The 16,606-nt window shown below is 36.2% G+C and overlaps 1 protein-coding gene across 4 annotated transcripts in view; it reads left to right on the top strand.

Annotated features, from left to right (window-relative positions):
* Nucleotides 1-16,606, top strand: part of KCNN2 (potassium calcium-activated channel subfamily N member 2) — a 363,080-nt gene that overhangs the window by 76,385 nt on the left and 270,089 nt on the right. For 2 of the 4 annotated variants that reach the window (XM_074360476.1, XM_074360473.1), the window contains exon 3: nucleotides 12,195-12,276. The exons of the other annotated variants lie outside the window; for them this stretch is intronic. The gene's annotated coding sequence lies outside the window, so the exon portion shown is untranslated. The remainder of the gene's footprint in view (nucleotides 1-12,194; nucleotides 12,277-16,606) is intronic. 4 annotated transcript variants of the gene reach the window in all.

Raw genomic sequence — 16,606 nt, forward strand, 5'->3', positions numbered from 1 at the left:
TTAAAGATTAAACAGCAGAAGGGAAGGGACAAAACTCAGGTACTACCCACTCCCCTGCTTTGGTCCAGTGTGGTTTTGTTACCCCATTCTGCGTCTCTAGTTCCCCTTCCTCCCGCTGTGTGGGATTGTAACAGGGTTATCATGAGAAGTGTCAGGAAAATCAGCTGAAGGTTTGAAGTTGCTTATCTGCTCTTGCTTCCCATGGTAGTTTCAGTTGCGACAAAGAACATACAAAAGAGAGAGATGTCGGAGAACAAAGAAAAGGTCAGTTCAATGAACAGTCCAGTCACATTGAGCGTTTGATGACAAATATATGGATACCCTCTCCCGTAGATAAAATGCTCAATGGAATTTTTAAATTTCTCATCTGGTGCTGACACAGATCATAGAGTTTGAAGTAAGGTGGAAAGATGCATTTTCAATGTCTTACCCAGGTGTTTAGCATTAGAGTTAGTGGGGCTGTCTAGAAAGGTAAAATCTCTGCTTGGTACTACAGGTAATATACTTTCTCTCTATCACATTTCTAAATTGTAATAGGAAATGAAAATACTAATGTTTGCGTTCATGTGGTGTTAACACTGCATCCTCATAGATAAAAGTGAGGAAATTAAACTTTTCCTGTTCTCAAAGCGATAAGATAGTGACAGATAAATTGTTTTTACTCATGTGGAGCTAACCCCTTTTTCAGTTGATGCATTTCTTCTTAAATGTAAAAAAGATGTTAAAACCAGAAAGTCAAAGCTCAGAAGTTATGGATGAGAATAAATGCTTTGGAATAGGAATGAAAATGTTTCTGTGATAGTTCTAACTACCATTTTGTTTTTGCTATATTGATTTAGATTCAAATTGCTGTAGAGGAAGTGTCACCTACTTTTAAGTGACGTTTTAGGATTCAAAAAATGTTAATATGATGAAAAATATTTGGAAACAGTAACAGTAAAACGAGCACTTAAAAGTAATTTATTTTATCTGTATTTCACACTATTCTTGAAAGTATTTCTTTGGTGATTTCCCCATTCTCAGGTTGAGTGAATTGCTAATTCCCAGTGAATTGTACTGTGTCTTATAGGAAAGGTTACAAAAATATTCAGAAGAATACCCTGGCATTACTCTCCTAAGAGACAGAGAATAATCAATCTAATTTGTAAATAGGATATTTAGAACAAATTAGTGTCTGAAGAATCAGCACTAGTCAGGAAATCTGTTTTTAATGAGTGTCATTAGGACCAGGATGAACCAGAAATTAAGATAAGAAGTATGCGTACCATGAGACATGAAGAACTAATGCATCCTTTAACTGGATTAAGAATGTATTTTTACCTAAGTCATAAACAGTTTAGATTTATCTTTCCATTTTAACATTAACACTATAGTCATTCCCATCAAGAAATTATCGATAAACCAAACTGACTACATCCTTTCCATGTAGATGCTGATACAGATAGTCAGGGCCAATGGAAACTAAACTTAGTTTGGGTAGCCTGAGGTGGGAATGGAATAGAATTAGGAAGTGTACACAAAAACACACACACTGACACACGTGCATACATACAAGGAATGATGTCAAATGGGAGCTTTCTCATTGGAACCCAGGTCGCTTGGGTTGGATGACAAGATAATCCAGAGGCTTGGTGGGGGGACTTTTGACCTCTCTCAGGCAAAATCTAAGCTCACAAGGAAAGGTAAGAGCCAGAGTAAGAAAGTAGTACAGAATATATGAAAAAGAATGCTGCATTCCTCATATGGGACAAGACATTCTGACTACGAGGGATGAAGGCAGACACAGATGTGAGGAATGAGTGGGCATACTCTGAAGATTTGATACTGGATCTCTAATGGGCAGCTTGAGAAAAGACAGGGAGACACCAGAGAGCTACTGTCACGCGCTTCATCTGCTAGTGCTCTCTGACCTCTCCTGTTTGCCGTACGGCCCAATAAGGGACTTAGAATCTGACCAGTTGGTTTCATGTTTGCCCTTCCTGGTGAGAGGTGAGATGGAAAGAGATTGAACAAGGATGTGGATGTGCTCCTTTCCTCTCTTCTGGGGACACTGGGCTAAGTTATAGAAGCTTAATATGGATCCCAGGTTACTGATGTTCTAACAGAACCCACTACTTAGTATGTCAAAGAGGATAAGGACTGATGAAATTGTTTCAGGTAGGATAATAATTTTGATTGATGTGAACCTGGAATATAGTTTAGGCTCCCTTCATACTAACCTGCACCTTAATAACGTGAATTATTTCTAGACTAGTTATATGCACGCATTCATGCTGTTGTGGATAGAATGATGATTCTTCTTCCCTGCTTAGTATGTTACATTGTCACTTACTAGGAGCAACCTAAATAGAAAATTGATGATGACATTTAATAATTGTCAAAAACTGGCTTGAGGTCAACCATCCTAACCCCAAAAGCATTATTTTTTTGGCAGTTCTTCTTCATCACTTAATTAATTTCTATGCAGCACTCTGACAGAGCGGGTCAAGTCATTCAGTTACCTGGCAATACATTTTATAACTAATTGATCTTGAAGGATTCCCCAAGAAACTACTTGGCATAAAATGAGATCTTGTGTGGGCTTTACTGAAAATTTATTAAGGCAATAGTGGGATAACGTTAAAGACCATACTGAATTTTTTCCATGGTCAAATCATTTTGACTATGTTCTCTGGGGAGGAGTTCTGAGCCTCCATCATTTTTATACTGGAGTAGACCAGAACTTTTTCAAAGCACAAACTTAGCTCTATCTATTGATACCTGTGTGATACACTTCCTCATGAAATTGAGGTAGCTACGTTTTCCTGCCCCTGTCTGGACACATTTTCATAAGAAGATGCCAGTCATAGTCAACTTTCCTTGTGCTGAAAGTTGAAACTTAAGACTCTTCTCTCAATTAATAGTATAAAATATTTGTACCTAGAGTCATATCAGAGAATACAAACTCAAAATCTGTCTCCCATTTTTTCCCAAAATCCTAGTTATATACATTTCTTTTCATGTCCTAAATTGTACTCTTAAATTCAGTCAGACCTTTAGAAACCAGCTTACTTGGATTACATCAAGTATGAAAATCAACACAAACACAGATCTCTCTGACCATGCTTCTGCTGAGAATTAATTTTTTTTCATCACAGGGTACTGTGAATGTATTTCACTTTTTGCTTTGGTCTACTAGGAATCTCAAAGTCATATTTGTTACTCAGTTTTAACAACTGAAAAAGACATTAGGATCTGGCTTACAAGTATTAATCCTAATTTTACTTTTTCATTCTGATATTCTACTCGTCCCTAATTTTTCATTTTTTCCCTTTACTGTTCTATTATATGTATCAATGACCACATCTGTAAGTACCAAAGCAAAAAACATTTTTGGGAAGAAAGTTGGCATTCCAGTAGCATGGTCTTCAGCTGAGAGGCCACATCACATCAGATATTAAAACATAACATCAGCCAACAACAAAAAACCCCTTCATGGTTCTCTCATCTGTAGCATACACCCCTCAGAGAAATGCCCTCTGCATAGGAGCAGAAAAACTCAAATAACTGGCACTTTAATTTGTTACTCATGGCCTTGCAAACTATCAATTTTTGTTCATCTGTTCATTGGAAATTCCATGGAGGAGTTCAATGAGATTTACACATTATTCAATGAATACATTTTTTTTTTTTTAATAGCACCATACAGTTTCCTCTTCACCTCTCCTGCTCCTTGGGGGCATAGCACAACCCACATGTAGGTCTTTATTACTTTCCTCATTACATCTATAGAGATACATCATTGTCTCTTTAGACTTCCCACTCTAGATTCCAGAATTTAAGAGCCTTGTTCTTCTTTCATGCTTCTTTTAGGAGTCATGTTCTCTCTAGCTTCATATTTTCCCCCAGATGCCTAACTCTAATTATGAATCAATACCTTGGGGACCACTCACTAATGATTTTGCATACTAATAATAAATGCACTCTAACCTGTAAAGGTCAGTGTATTGCTATTTGACTATGTCTCTGTGACTTTGAATTCATGTAGCCTGAAACTGTGGAGGGGAAGAAACTTATCAGTATAATCATCCCAGTTTACAAGGTTTATAGTGTTGAGCCCTTTAGTTGTAGGAATGGAGAAAAGACAACCTGGAATCTGGTGTGGGTCTTGGGAACTTAAGCAATTTTATGTATCTTATGCCTTCCCATACAAAGTCTGACCTAAAAAAGGGAACCTCTTTACAAAGACTTGTGGATAAGCCCTTGGAGACGACCATGGTGGCTTCTCTGGTTGGTTCTCAGTTCTGCACAACTCTCTCTTTCATCCCAGTATAACATTTCACACCTTAAAGTGAACTACTGGCAACATTAATTAATTCAACCAGTGTTTAACTAATGCCTATTCAAGACAAGGCATCATACAAAGCATTTAGTAAATATTAACAAATAGGTAGAAAAGGTGTTCTGTTTCCAGGTGGCTTATCTTTGTTAAAAGAAAAAATTCTAAGACTTGTTACTGGTTAAGCCAAAGTCTTCAGTCATTTCAACCTTCTTATCACCCACCAATGTATTTTAATTCTAAATTCTCCAAATAACCAGTATCTGTGCATCAAAATCTGTAAGTGGAAGAGATTTTAATAGAACAGAAAGAGTAGGCTTGTATTCTTTCACCTCTTTTTTATCCATCACTGGAATATTCACAGGTTTTTAACAGTTAGGCAATGACCCTGGCCTTCTGAAGATTAGGAGAAATATAGTGAGCGGGAAAGTTATACTTCATCATGGGGACTTTCACCTGGGAAGAATATAGAGGGGCAGCTCATACATAGTCCATATATACATCACATGTTATATATGGGGTGTGTGTGAGTGAAAAAAATTCCACTTAGTTATCTCACTTTAGGATATATTAAGATATTTCTGTGTGAGTCCGTGGAACTTTAACTCATTCCTTTACATGGCTGTTTCACTATTCCAGCTTGTGATATCTATTTAAACATTGTCTTATTATCATTTAAATCATTTCCAGTTTTTCCTACTGCAAACGCTACTGCCATTAATTGCTTATACACTGTCTTAGTGAGCATGAGCAGGAGCAACTCTAGGACCTGTAAGTAGAACCAGAAGATTGAACTCCTACCTATACATACTATTCTGTATGAAGTTCTTCACATTTTGCCCTAACTGTTCTCTGAAATTGTAGCACATTGATTTTCAGGGGTTGGTGTTTAACGTGCCACAAATTCAAAAGAGGGACTTAGAAGAATTCCAGTGGAAACAGTGTCTCCTTCCCAGAAGAGAGATTTTCAATTTATTTTCTTTGCATTACCTTCAGATACTGACACTTCACCTCGAATGAACTGATGAGTGCTCAAAATGTTATAGAATATTGTTATTAAGTTATTTTTCATTTTCCATCAGTGATCATGCCTAAAAGTACCAAATCAAAAAAATATCAAAGAAAATCATCAGTGTTACTGGCAGGAAGATGGTGAATTCAGTAAGAATGTGGTTGTGAAATAATGCCTTTTTAAAAACTTTTCTGAAGTGTTTCCATGACAAGAGTATCATAAGGAAAGAGCCTTTATATCTAGTTTTCACAGGTAAGTTCTAAATGGGTACATTTTCCCAAAATTGCCTTTTTAGTGAAATGTTTCTTACAATGCCAGTATGATTCTTAATCTCTTCGAGTGGCTTAAAATTAAAGACAGCTGAAATAAAAGTATTGAATAGAAAATGAGTTGAGAAAACCCAAGGGCAGCTGGCAGATTTTATGCCCCAGTGTAACCTATTCATGGTTGTCTTGGCTTTACAAGTTACGTGAACTCTATGGGAAATTTTGTGCTGCTTTAAAAAACAACATGCAGAGTGTCTCTGAAGAATTGTGTCCTGTAATAAGACACAAACAGACCAACCAAAGACGTGTAATGGCTACCCTATGGAGTTTAGAACAGTCTAGACAGGAACACTTAGAGTAAATTATAGGAGTTGACCTGTTCATTATCTCCTTTTAACTTTGTAAAGGTTAAGTTTTCTAGTGTTGCATACTTCTGAACTGACTTTTACCTAAAATGGAAGATCCTCAATCCCACAAGTCTAGAAAAATGTATTCTGAGTTGCATGTGCTTTGATGTATTTTTCAAAGATTTCAGCTACAGTCTGACATGCTGTGTTTGCTCTGACGCAGTGGAAAACCTCTGTGGCTGGCATGCCCTTGCAGATGAATTTGTCTCTTTCCCTTCACAGTGAAACAGCATTTCATGAAATTTAATTCCTGATTAGTTCCAAAAGGCCTACTTCCTCTGGTCATGGATTAATTTACAATGGTCCATCCGTGGGATAATTTTGGATGCCGTAAAAACCACCATACATCAATTAAATGGACTGGATTTTCTGTCCAAGGCAGGGAATGGGAAGTTATCATTTTAGCCCTTGGTATATGAAATCAAAGCCTCCTCAATTGGCTGTGTGAAGCTTGCTGTATCCTCACTTCAGGAAATAATTAAAATCCTCAGCTTCCTCTAACACTGTTTTACTTTTAACGTCTAGTACTGTTTATTGCTGGGGACATTCCCTTTTTTTCTCAGCATGTGATATCAATTCGAGCATGTTTGGGGAGAGGTAGTTTATAAGCTGTGGTTTTAGAAGTATATTTCTAAAAAGGCTAGGATTACTAATATTGTCATGTTAACAACTGCTTTCTTTTTAGGCTAGGATTATGGGGAATTCTTACTTTAATATTCTTCTGACACATAAGGAAAATGTTCCATCTTCTCACTTCTATAGATCATGAAGTTTCTCCCTGAGGACTGAGAGTCTTTTTCTGCCTCTAAATATGTACTTCTACTAATTTTGAGTCTCTGCAACATTAAGTTGTCCTAGACATAGGACATTTTTGTTTCCTTTCTTAAAAATAGTGTGCTCATGAATGTCTGAACAGATCCTATGAACTCAGATGTATATATCAAAGGAGAATAAGATTTACAGTTGGGTGTGGTAGGATCTGCATAGCTTTTGAAAGGCTGAGGGTTTTGTTGGTGTGCTCAAGGGGAAAGGCTCAGTAGGGTTCTTTTTACTATGGGAACCCTGGTTAAAAAAAAATAATAGTTCTGTAGATGAAATAATTACTCAATTCCAACAGTGAATGTTGAAAGGAGACTATGTATAGGTATACTCAAGGACACACATTTTCCAGGGGAAAAATAGATACTTTGTCCAAAAATTCATGTGGTAAATGACCCAAAATGAGATGAAATCTATGAACTATTTCATGTCTTTGGAGAGTTAACATAGCCCATAAAACTCATGGCAGTTTTACTTTAGTTGAATTACTGTATAATTTTCTATTTTACCAAAGTTACTGTGAAAAATGAAAAGAATTTGTTATTCTTAATGGTCTACACCCATTCTGCAATGAATCACAAGTTATATTGCCTGAAAACAGAATGAGTTTCAAAGGTAATTGCTACACTATTATTTTTTAGGTTGATATAGTCTTGTACATTTTTTTTTATCGGGGAGAATTACATTTCATCTGTAATTGTCTTCCCCTTTGTTTTTTACCTGATAATTTCTCAACTTATTTTTCTACCATAGATCCGTGTTTCTTAACCTTAGCACTGTTAACATTTTGAGCTGGATAATTCTGTGTTGTTGGGCCTGGCTTGTGCAGTATAGGATCTTAGCAGTATCCCTGGCCTGTAACCACAAGATATCAGTAGCACCTTCCCCCTAGTTATGGTAACCAAGCATGTCATCAGATGATGCCAAATGTCCCCTGGGGGGTGTCCAGTTGCTCCTCACTGAGAACTGCAGCAGACAAAGCAATATACCATGTGTAACTCTAATTTTTTATTAAATGCCTTAATTCCTTATTTATTTGGAAATAATTTGTCATTTATTCAAGTCAAAGAAAATTCTGAAGTTGACATTGAGCCTGCTTTTCCCAGAGCTCAAAAAATTTCATCAGGATTGAGCATGTAAGTTTAGGTTATAAAACATTTTACTCATTGCCAGAGTTCTTCAAATACTTTACATTCTAAATTTCATGACGAAAACTTTGCACAAATGCTTGAGAAGAATGGAATTGCATTTATTGTAAGGTAATGCTACTATTATTACTAGAAGCTGTTAGTCATTAGTCAAGACTTTTATTTAAATATACATATACATCAAACATTTCTTTTTTTCAACATGTTAATTAATATGGGAACCAGTAAGATAAACTGGTTCAAGGAGCATTTGAAAAGCAGGTATTCATGGAAAATTTCGTACACAAATCTTAGACACAGAACTGGTTAATATTTTCTGAGGGTAATGATAACTTTGGGGGTTTATTTTTCATCAAACAAATGATTTACATCTCTACAAAAGTCTACAAGTTAATATAGAACTCCTCTAAGTTGTGGACCTTTAATCAGTATTCTTAATAGTGTTTGAAGTATCTCCTTTTCATAGACAGAGATATTTACCCTTTTTTAAAGTAAATTTCTCCATGCCCAGACCATCTCCCCCATGTGCAATCTCTTCTTCTCCATTTTCTTTCTTTTTCCTGCAAAATAAAGGCCTTTAAAAAATAGATTTGAGGTCTTTATAAAACAGCATGTTATGACCCTTCTGTAGAATCCTGCCCATTTTAGATAAGCCTGTCTTAAACTTACACTGCCTTGGCAGTTTTAATGCGTGACATTGTTTCTCATTCAGTCCTAAAGGTAATAAGCCTAACATTAAATACAGTTTCTCCTCATACAGTTTTGCATCTTTCCTATTCACTACCCATTCCTCTCCACAAAGGAAGAAGATGAATACAATAACCATGTTAAAATGAATCAGGAAAATGTTCTTTATATTTTTGTCAGCATTTAAATAAGAAATACACAGACTTCTTGATGCTTGTGTCTTATGACTTCTACAGAGGCTCAGATTTTTCCGTAACTGAAAAATTATGATAAATAGGTATAAGGAGGCCAAATGACAGTTTCATAAGCTATTTGCTGTCTGGCAGTTGCCTACTGCTTTGGTCTGATTTGCTTTGTCTGGCGGTAGAATGTGTCCATCGGAAGATAAATGAATTCACACACAGCGCAGCTATGTAATCATGTTATATTTCAGGAGAAACCATATGTGGTCAAGCGTGTTGCATGTTAAAGATAGTTGGTTACCAAGGAAGTAATTTTCAAAGCTTTTAGAAGACTGTTAGAAACTGTAAATACAAAGTTCCAGTTAAAAATCTCTTCCCTCTCCATTTCCATACAATAAGAGCCTCTTAAATGTCAAACCTTTCCACTTCAATTCATTTATTGTTTGAGGAGGCTCCTCTTGGTTGTATAGAACGCTATTCTTCTGAAATTTTTAAGTGCTTCCTTTTAACAATTCCAAGAATACAGCAGTTAATTTCCCATTGCACTTGATCTGACTCTAAAATTTAGGTTAGTCACAGAGCTAGGGTTTCATTTGTCATTTTGTTAAGAAGGTCACATCATGTGGCTGTATTAAATTTAGGTTGTACTTTGATGTTCTGGGTGGATATATTTTCTGAGTTAGGACCAGAAGTCCTTGGCAAGTGAATTATCTTTTCTACTTTTTTCTATGACCTTCCATCTTTTCGAATTCTGGTAATAGTTAAAGAGGGAGTATGGAAGTGTTTCAGCCCTTGGAGATTAAATGCAAAGACTTTAGCATCTGTAGGTTTCTTGAGATTCCTTCAAGACAGAAATCATCTGCAAGAATATAGACTCAAGGAACTGTTTTAGTTATCCATTGCTGTGTAACAAATTGCCCCCCAAATTCAGCAGTTTAAAACAATAAATTTTTATTGTCTCAGTTTCTAAGGGTCAGAAAACCCATGGCTGAACCAGGCGGTTTTGGCTTGGGTTCTCTCAGAAGGTTTTAGAGAATCTTTTGGCTGAGGCTACAGTTCTCATCACTCAACAGGAGCTGGTGAGTGTGTGTGCAAACTCACTACAGTGGATGTTGGCATTCCTTGGTTCCTTGCTGGCTGTTGGCCAGAGGCTTTGGTTTCAAGTGTGATTCTCTGCAGGGCTGATCACGACTTGGAAACTTGCTTTTCCCAGAGTGAGGGAGAGAGGGAGGAGAGGGATGAGAGAAAAAGACAATGCCCAAGACAGAAGCCACAGTCTTTATAACCTATGGGAAGTGACAGACCATCACATCTGCCATGTGATACTGGTCACCTGGACCATCTCTTGTGCAGTGCAGGCAGGGACTACACAAGGACTCTGTGGCTTGCACCAAAAATAATTTAACTCTCATTTATTGGATGTCTACTGCATGCTTTACTGAAATTGACTCCTCCCTTCCTCCCCATGATGTTTTCAAGCAGAGAATATGATCCCCATTTAGGAAATAGAGACAAGAGGAGGACTAATAACTAGCCTTAAGTCACAAAGCCAGTAAGTCAGTAAAGAGCCCGTGCTCTTTTCACTATACTGTACTTTCTTTACCTTGGGAGTCTGCACCGCCTACTTTAAGGCCATGCTGAAACTTCTCAGATGGTGTCACACATTTTCCCCTAAAGCTTTCCTTGGTTCATTTTCACCTCTCCAGGCACTATCACCACTCTTACAGCAACAGTAGCCACCCATTTCCACTTAGTAGAGCTTTTAAAATGGTCATATAAGGCTCAATCGTATAGTAGTTTAAATTTTTTCATTCTATTAAACACTTTTAAAAAGTCAAATACCACATACTCACACTGTGGTAAGAGACTATGCAATGAAATAGAAATATGAGTTTTTAACTTAAAAGAGCTCAAAATATTTAAAGCGATAAAACACAAAACATAGTTACAACCATTCATGTTTGTCTACTTTATTAATCCAGGGTTCCCCACTTTCCTTCAAACTGTTAAATATTTTTAAGAAAACTGAAGGTGACTTATGTAGGTCAAAACATATTGTCCTTATGTCTTTTGCCTAAAGTGTCAGGAAGGGTATAGTCTGTGGGCAAATATAATGAAACAAAGTGGAATATAAGTTTAATGTTGAGTAAGAAATGGAAAGATGATTTGAGTTAACAAATCCATCACACTGTGCTGCTGTTCCCACCTCCCAAATCCATGTGGACATTCTTTACCATTGGAGTCTCACTTTGACCTCATGATCTTCTCCACGTAGAACTTCAGTCTGTTGTTCCTTCCACTGGATCACATTGCTCACTTCGCCATCCTTGCAACTGTAGCATTATAAGTTACTTAGATGTTTCAGTTTGTTCCTAAGGGTTATGAAAGGTGAAGAGCTCATCTTTACTACAAAAGACTCAGAATATCGTTGTCCTCTAAAAACAAGGCCTAGCTGGTAAATAAGTGCTATAAATGATCACAACTGCCCTGGAGTCTTTGGAAATGCTTTTATTGGTGAGGAATTTGGAAGTGATGACATAACTGGTGAAACCCCAAAATGTTACTAGATTGGTAACAATGTCGTTGAACTCCTTATGCTGCCGGGCAAGTAAAGCAACTGAGCCAGATCAAAACATAAAAATACATAGAGAGAAAGAAAAGTATTTGGAACTGCAAGATGTCTTGGTTGCAAATTCTACAATCATGAACAGACTATATGCCAGATTTTTTTTCAGAATTATTGAGAAAATTTTGTAATGCTCAGTATGAGTTATTCTTTAGAATATTATTATAACATGGCCCTTTATGTGTGACATTTTTTCACAAATTTGCCTTGCCTGCAATATTAAGACTGCTTCTATTTAAGACTATATGTTGATACTTTAAAAATTAACTCAGAATAACTAGCTATGATGTTCTAGCAAGTCCCTTATATTTAAAGATTAACTGAGATAAATGATGGAATATGCTTATCACTTCCCTGGCACAACATAGGTGCTCAAATAATGTTAGTAAATTGCCCCCTTTCTCCTTACCATATTAACCATCATTTCTGAGGATTCAGATTATTCCTAAAATGACTCTTTTTTTGGAATTGATTTTTTAATACTATTTACTGAGTATAAGTTTTTTTTGTAATATCTCTGTGCATTATTTAGCAGCAGTCATTTTAATTTGCTTGCTTACAACAAAATTTTAATTATAAAAAACCGTACATCTACTAGAGTCCAGCAAGGCCATTTTCAGTGTTTAAATGCTACAGTATAAGCCTTTATTTCAGATTTTAAACGATTGGTGGTTGTTGACAAATAAGTATGGCTCTTAATTCTCATGAGCATCTTGTACTATCTTCTAGGTGATTCAAGATGCTGAAGTTAAAAAAGGGAAAAAGGAAAGAGGGAAAAACATGAAGCAGTGGAAAAAGCACAGGACTAGGAGTAAGTAGAATTAAGTTCTAGGCCTGCTCTATCATTATCTACATGTGTGTGTCCTAGTACAAATCATTTAACCTTTCTTGGCTGAAAATTCCTCTTCCAAAAAATTGTTAAGAATAATAGATCTAAGATTTTTTTTTCAGATCTCTGATTCTATTCATCCTTAATTGTGAATATTATTATAGGCCATATAATAGTCTTGAAAAATAAGATAGTAATTGGTTCAGTAGGGAAATGAGACTTGCATTTTATCCATCAACAGAATTTGGATGAATGCTCAAAATTGAAGGAATTTGACTTATGGCAAGGAGGGGCAAAAGCAAAAGGACCATGCTAACAGGTGCTCATCATCTGGTTTGGGTAAAACATCTGGTTTCCTTTGGTTGAAGACCATTGTGTTGGGAACAGGCTGAAATACAGTGATGACTGTATTAAGGAGATGGTTGAAAATTTTGCTTTGTAATGATAGTTCAGTTGAACTCTGTAGCTGAGGCCCAGATTTTTAGAGCAGAATGAGTGTATCCTGATTTGTATTGTTCATTTCTCTGTATTTTTCATGTTGCTAATTAATTATTTAATTTCTAGCAAACATAAATATCAGTTTCTTCCCTCTTTCCTTTGATTAAGGAATTGTGGAATATCTGCAATCTTAAATGCCATCTGTTAGTGGAAAATTATACTTTAGTTCTGTGATCAGTTGTACTAAGTACATGTTTATATATGTTTTCATGCCTAACAATTTGATGTCATCTGATGGTCTTGGTAATTTGGCTACAGTATGGCAACCCTCAAAAATCCAGGTGAAAAAGTGCTATGTTGTATTTGATAGTACTTACAAAACTATGCTTTCACATTAAGTCATCAGAAGTTGGAGTAAGGAGCTGAGGAAAGGGTAAAAACAGTCACTGAGAGAAAAATGTAGGGCAGTTTTCTGATCAGTATGAAAGAGTGAGCTGATAGAAGAAATATCCTTCTGGATAAAATATAATCAATCAATGAGTCTGAGCTCAAAAGCAAAAAAGGGAAGATCCCAGATACAAAAATTAATGCAAAGCCAGAAAGGTGCCTGTGTACTGAAGTTGAAAGTCTCCAAAGAATAATCAATATTTGTTTTAAGACCTACTATAAAACTTAATTTTGAAAGCACAAATGAAATGGACAATTCATTTGGAAATCACAAATAGTAAAATTTGACTTGAGAAGAAAAGCTATAAAGCACTAAAGATTTTGAATCGGTTGTCCTTTCCCCTTCCCTGTCAAGACATCAGGCTCAGATGGTATTACAGAATATAGTAAGTAATCCTTCAAGGGAGGCGTGAGTTTTATTTTGTGTAAGCTATCACAGAGAAAGAAGCTAAAACTGCCCAAATGGTTATAAAGCTCATATAACTCTGATACCAAACTTGATAGAAAAAGATAATAAAGTCACAAGGCAGTCTCCACGTGAATATTGATGCAAAAATTCAAAATGTAATGTTACTACTTCCATCATTAAAAATGTTTAAAATTAGATATATTATCATCAATTAGGGTTTGTCTCAGGAAGGCAGAAATGACTTAACATTAGACATCTAATGTGGTGAGTTTTAATATTCATGTTTGCTAATTTTATACTCAGTGGCCTATGAGGTGTTCTGAATGAGAGACAGATTTATTACTAATTTTCTTTAGTCAATAACAAGCACATGACCTCTCCTACCCTTTCCACTCTAGACCTTATCCTTGTTTTAATCCAGTGAAACCAGATGAACAAACAAACCTCTTACATGAGTAGACTGACACCGCATAGGTGAGGGTTGGAGAACAATGAATTTATTCCTTTTATATACAGGAGAGAGGCAGCCACCTACTTGCCTCGTGAAAGGGAAGGGTATATTTTTACTTATTTGAGGGAGGATGGGAAGGATCATAGATTCTCAGTCTAGCCTTTGATATGTAAATGTATCTTTCTAAGGGCTTGATAAATGGCTGATGTCTCTGGCTTTTAGGACCTAGAGATGTGCTCAAGGTCTGGCTGGCATTTAAATCATTTGAAATGCAGATACCCAGGGAAGTAGGGCTCCAGTCTTCCTGGCACCTTAGGACCATAACCTAGGGACTTAGTCCAACCTGTAACCATTTGGCCCTCTTGATTCTTTTAGGTCAGAGCAGTTAACTAGACGAATGGCCACGGACTTGCTTCTTCTAGCATATTTCTACAGAGAGGGACGGCAGCCATCATCTTTATATCAAACACATCTCTGTGTCTCACAAGGCTAGGACCTTGATTATAAGTCAATATAGAAGTTTTATTGTAAGTCTTAAACAATACAAAAGATAAGAATAATAAAAAATGTATTACGGATGGAATAAAAGACAATCCTGGTATCAGCTGCAGTCTAAACAATGTGTTCATTCAACGTTCAGGGTACCATACAAATATACTATTAATGCTAATGAAAAAATACATCAAGCTTGTCGAATGCAAGAGCCATATAGAAAACTTGACAGAATCCCTATGCAGTAACAGATTGAAAATGAATTGGTAAAATAAAATTTTACTCATCACAGTAAAAAAGCTAGTGACTAGCAGCTAACTTTATGAAAACTATGTAAGTTCATCATGTCAAATATTAGAATATTTAATTGAAAAAAATTAAAGAAGACAAAAAAGAAGGGGTGGGGTATAACCTGTTCATGGAGGTCAGACTCAGAATTATGAAAGGTCAATTCTCTCAAATCTGTGAACTCACTGTTCTTAATTCAAATCCTCAGGGAATTTTTGAGGCATTTGAAAAGCTGATTCCAAAAGTCATATGAAAACGTGAAGATCTAAAGAAATGTGGAAAATTTTGAAGAAGAAAGAAAATTTGCTTTAGGAGAAATCAAGAAGTAATGTAAACTTAGTCAGGATCTGAGAAAGAGAGAGAGAGAGAGAGAAGGAGAAGAGGTTCATTATAATGAGTTGGCAAGCTGGAAACCTATGAGATGCAGTGGGGTGGTTCCATTCGGCATCCAAAGGCCTGAGAAATTGGAGAACTGATGGTGTGAGTTCCAGTCTCAGTGCAGGGTAAAACTGATGCAGTCAGGCAGAAGAAGTTCCTTTTTTTTCCCCCACTTAAAAAAAGAATTGAAATACAGTTGATTTATAATGTTGTGTTCGTTTCTGATGTACAGCATAGTGATTCGGTTATACATTTATATATATATATTTTCAGATTCATTTTCATTACAAGTTATAAGATACTGATCTAGTTCCCTGTGCTATACAGTAGGTTCTTGTTGTTTAACTGTTTTACATACAGTGTATCCTCAGAGTGAGAACCCAAGCCTTCATCAGATAATCGTGGTCCAGCACAATAGGGAAATCCTTTGAATGAGTGCTGTTCAGATTCCTCCCTTAGTAACATCCCCTTGGCTGATTAAAAAGAACTATATAAAATAGACAGAGATTATTCCAAACTAAAGCTGTAACCAAGGACATTTCTTCAGAAATATGTAGTGGTGTTTTTTTGGGGGGTGGGGGTGGGAGTGTTGTTTGTTTTGTCTGTACTGAAGGAAGATACACTGATTTCTTTGAAGTTTTGTGAATCAGTCCTTAAATTCTGAAAACGTAATATTCTCTTTAGCAACGAGTCTCTCTGCTCCAAGACTGTTTCAAGCTCTAGAAACACAGAAATGAGAAAAGATACTTTTGTTTTCAGTGTAAGCGGATGAGTTCAGCATGTAAATGTGTATAGTTTTATACTTTAAACAATTTTAAACAACTTTGTTGAGATATAATTCACCTGCTATGCCACTCATTTAAAATATAAAATTCAGTGTTTTTTAGTATGTCCGTAAGGTCCTTTGTCCATCAACACAATATGATTTTAGAACATTTTCATCCCCCACTGAAAGAAACCCATATCCATTAGCAGTCCCTCCCCATTCCTGCCCTTTTCCCACTTCCCCTGCTCTAGGCAATCACTCATTTAGTTTCAGTCACTATAGATTTGTGTCTTCTGGATATTTCATATAAATGGAATCATACAATAGGAGGCCTTTTGTAACTGGCTGCTTTCACTAACATGTTTTCAGGTTTCATCTGTGTTGTAACATGTGTCAGTATTTTAGTCCTTTTTTATAGCTGAATAATATTCCATTGTATGACTGTAGCTCATTTTATTTATCTATTCATCTCTTGATGGGCATTTTTGGTTTGTATGAATGATACTATTATGAATACTCGTGTACAAGTGTTTGTATGATCATACATCTTCATTTCTTTTGGGTCGGTCAATACCTGGGAGTGGAATGGTAACTCTGTGTTTAACCACTTGAAGAACTGCTAAAGTTTTACCAAAGTCAGTCC

This window comes from Camelus bactrianus, chromosome 3 (assembly GCF_048773025.1).
Source record: "Camelus bactrianus isolate YW-2024 breed Bactrian camel chromosome 3, ASM4877302v1, whole genome shotgun sequence".
Classification (NCBI taxonomy): domain Eukaryota; kingdom Metazoa; phylum Chordata; class Mammalia; order Artiodactyla; family Camelidae; genus Camelus; species Camelus bactrianus.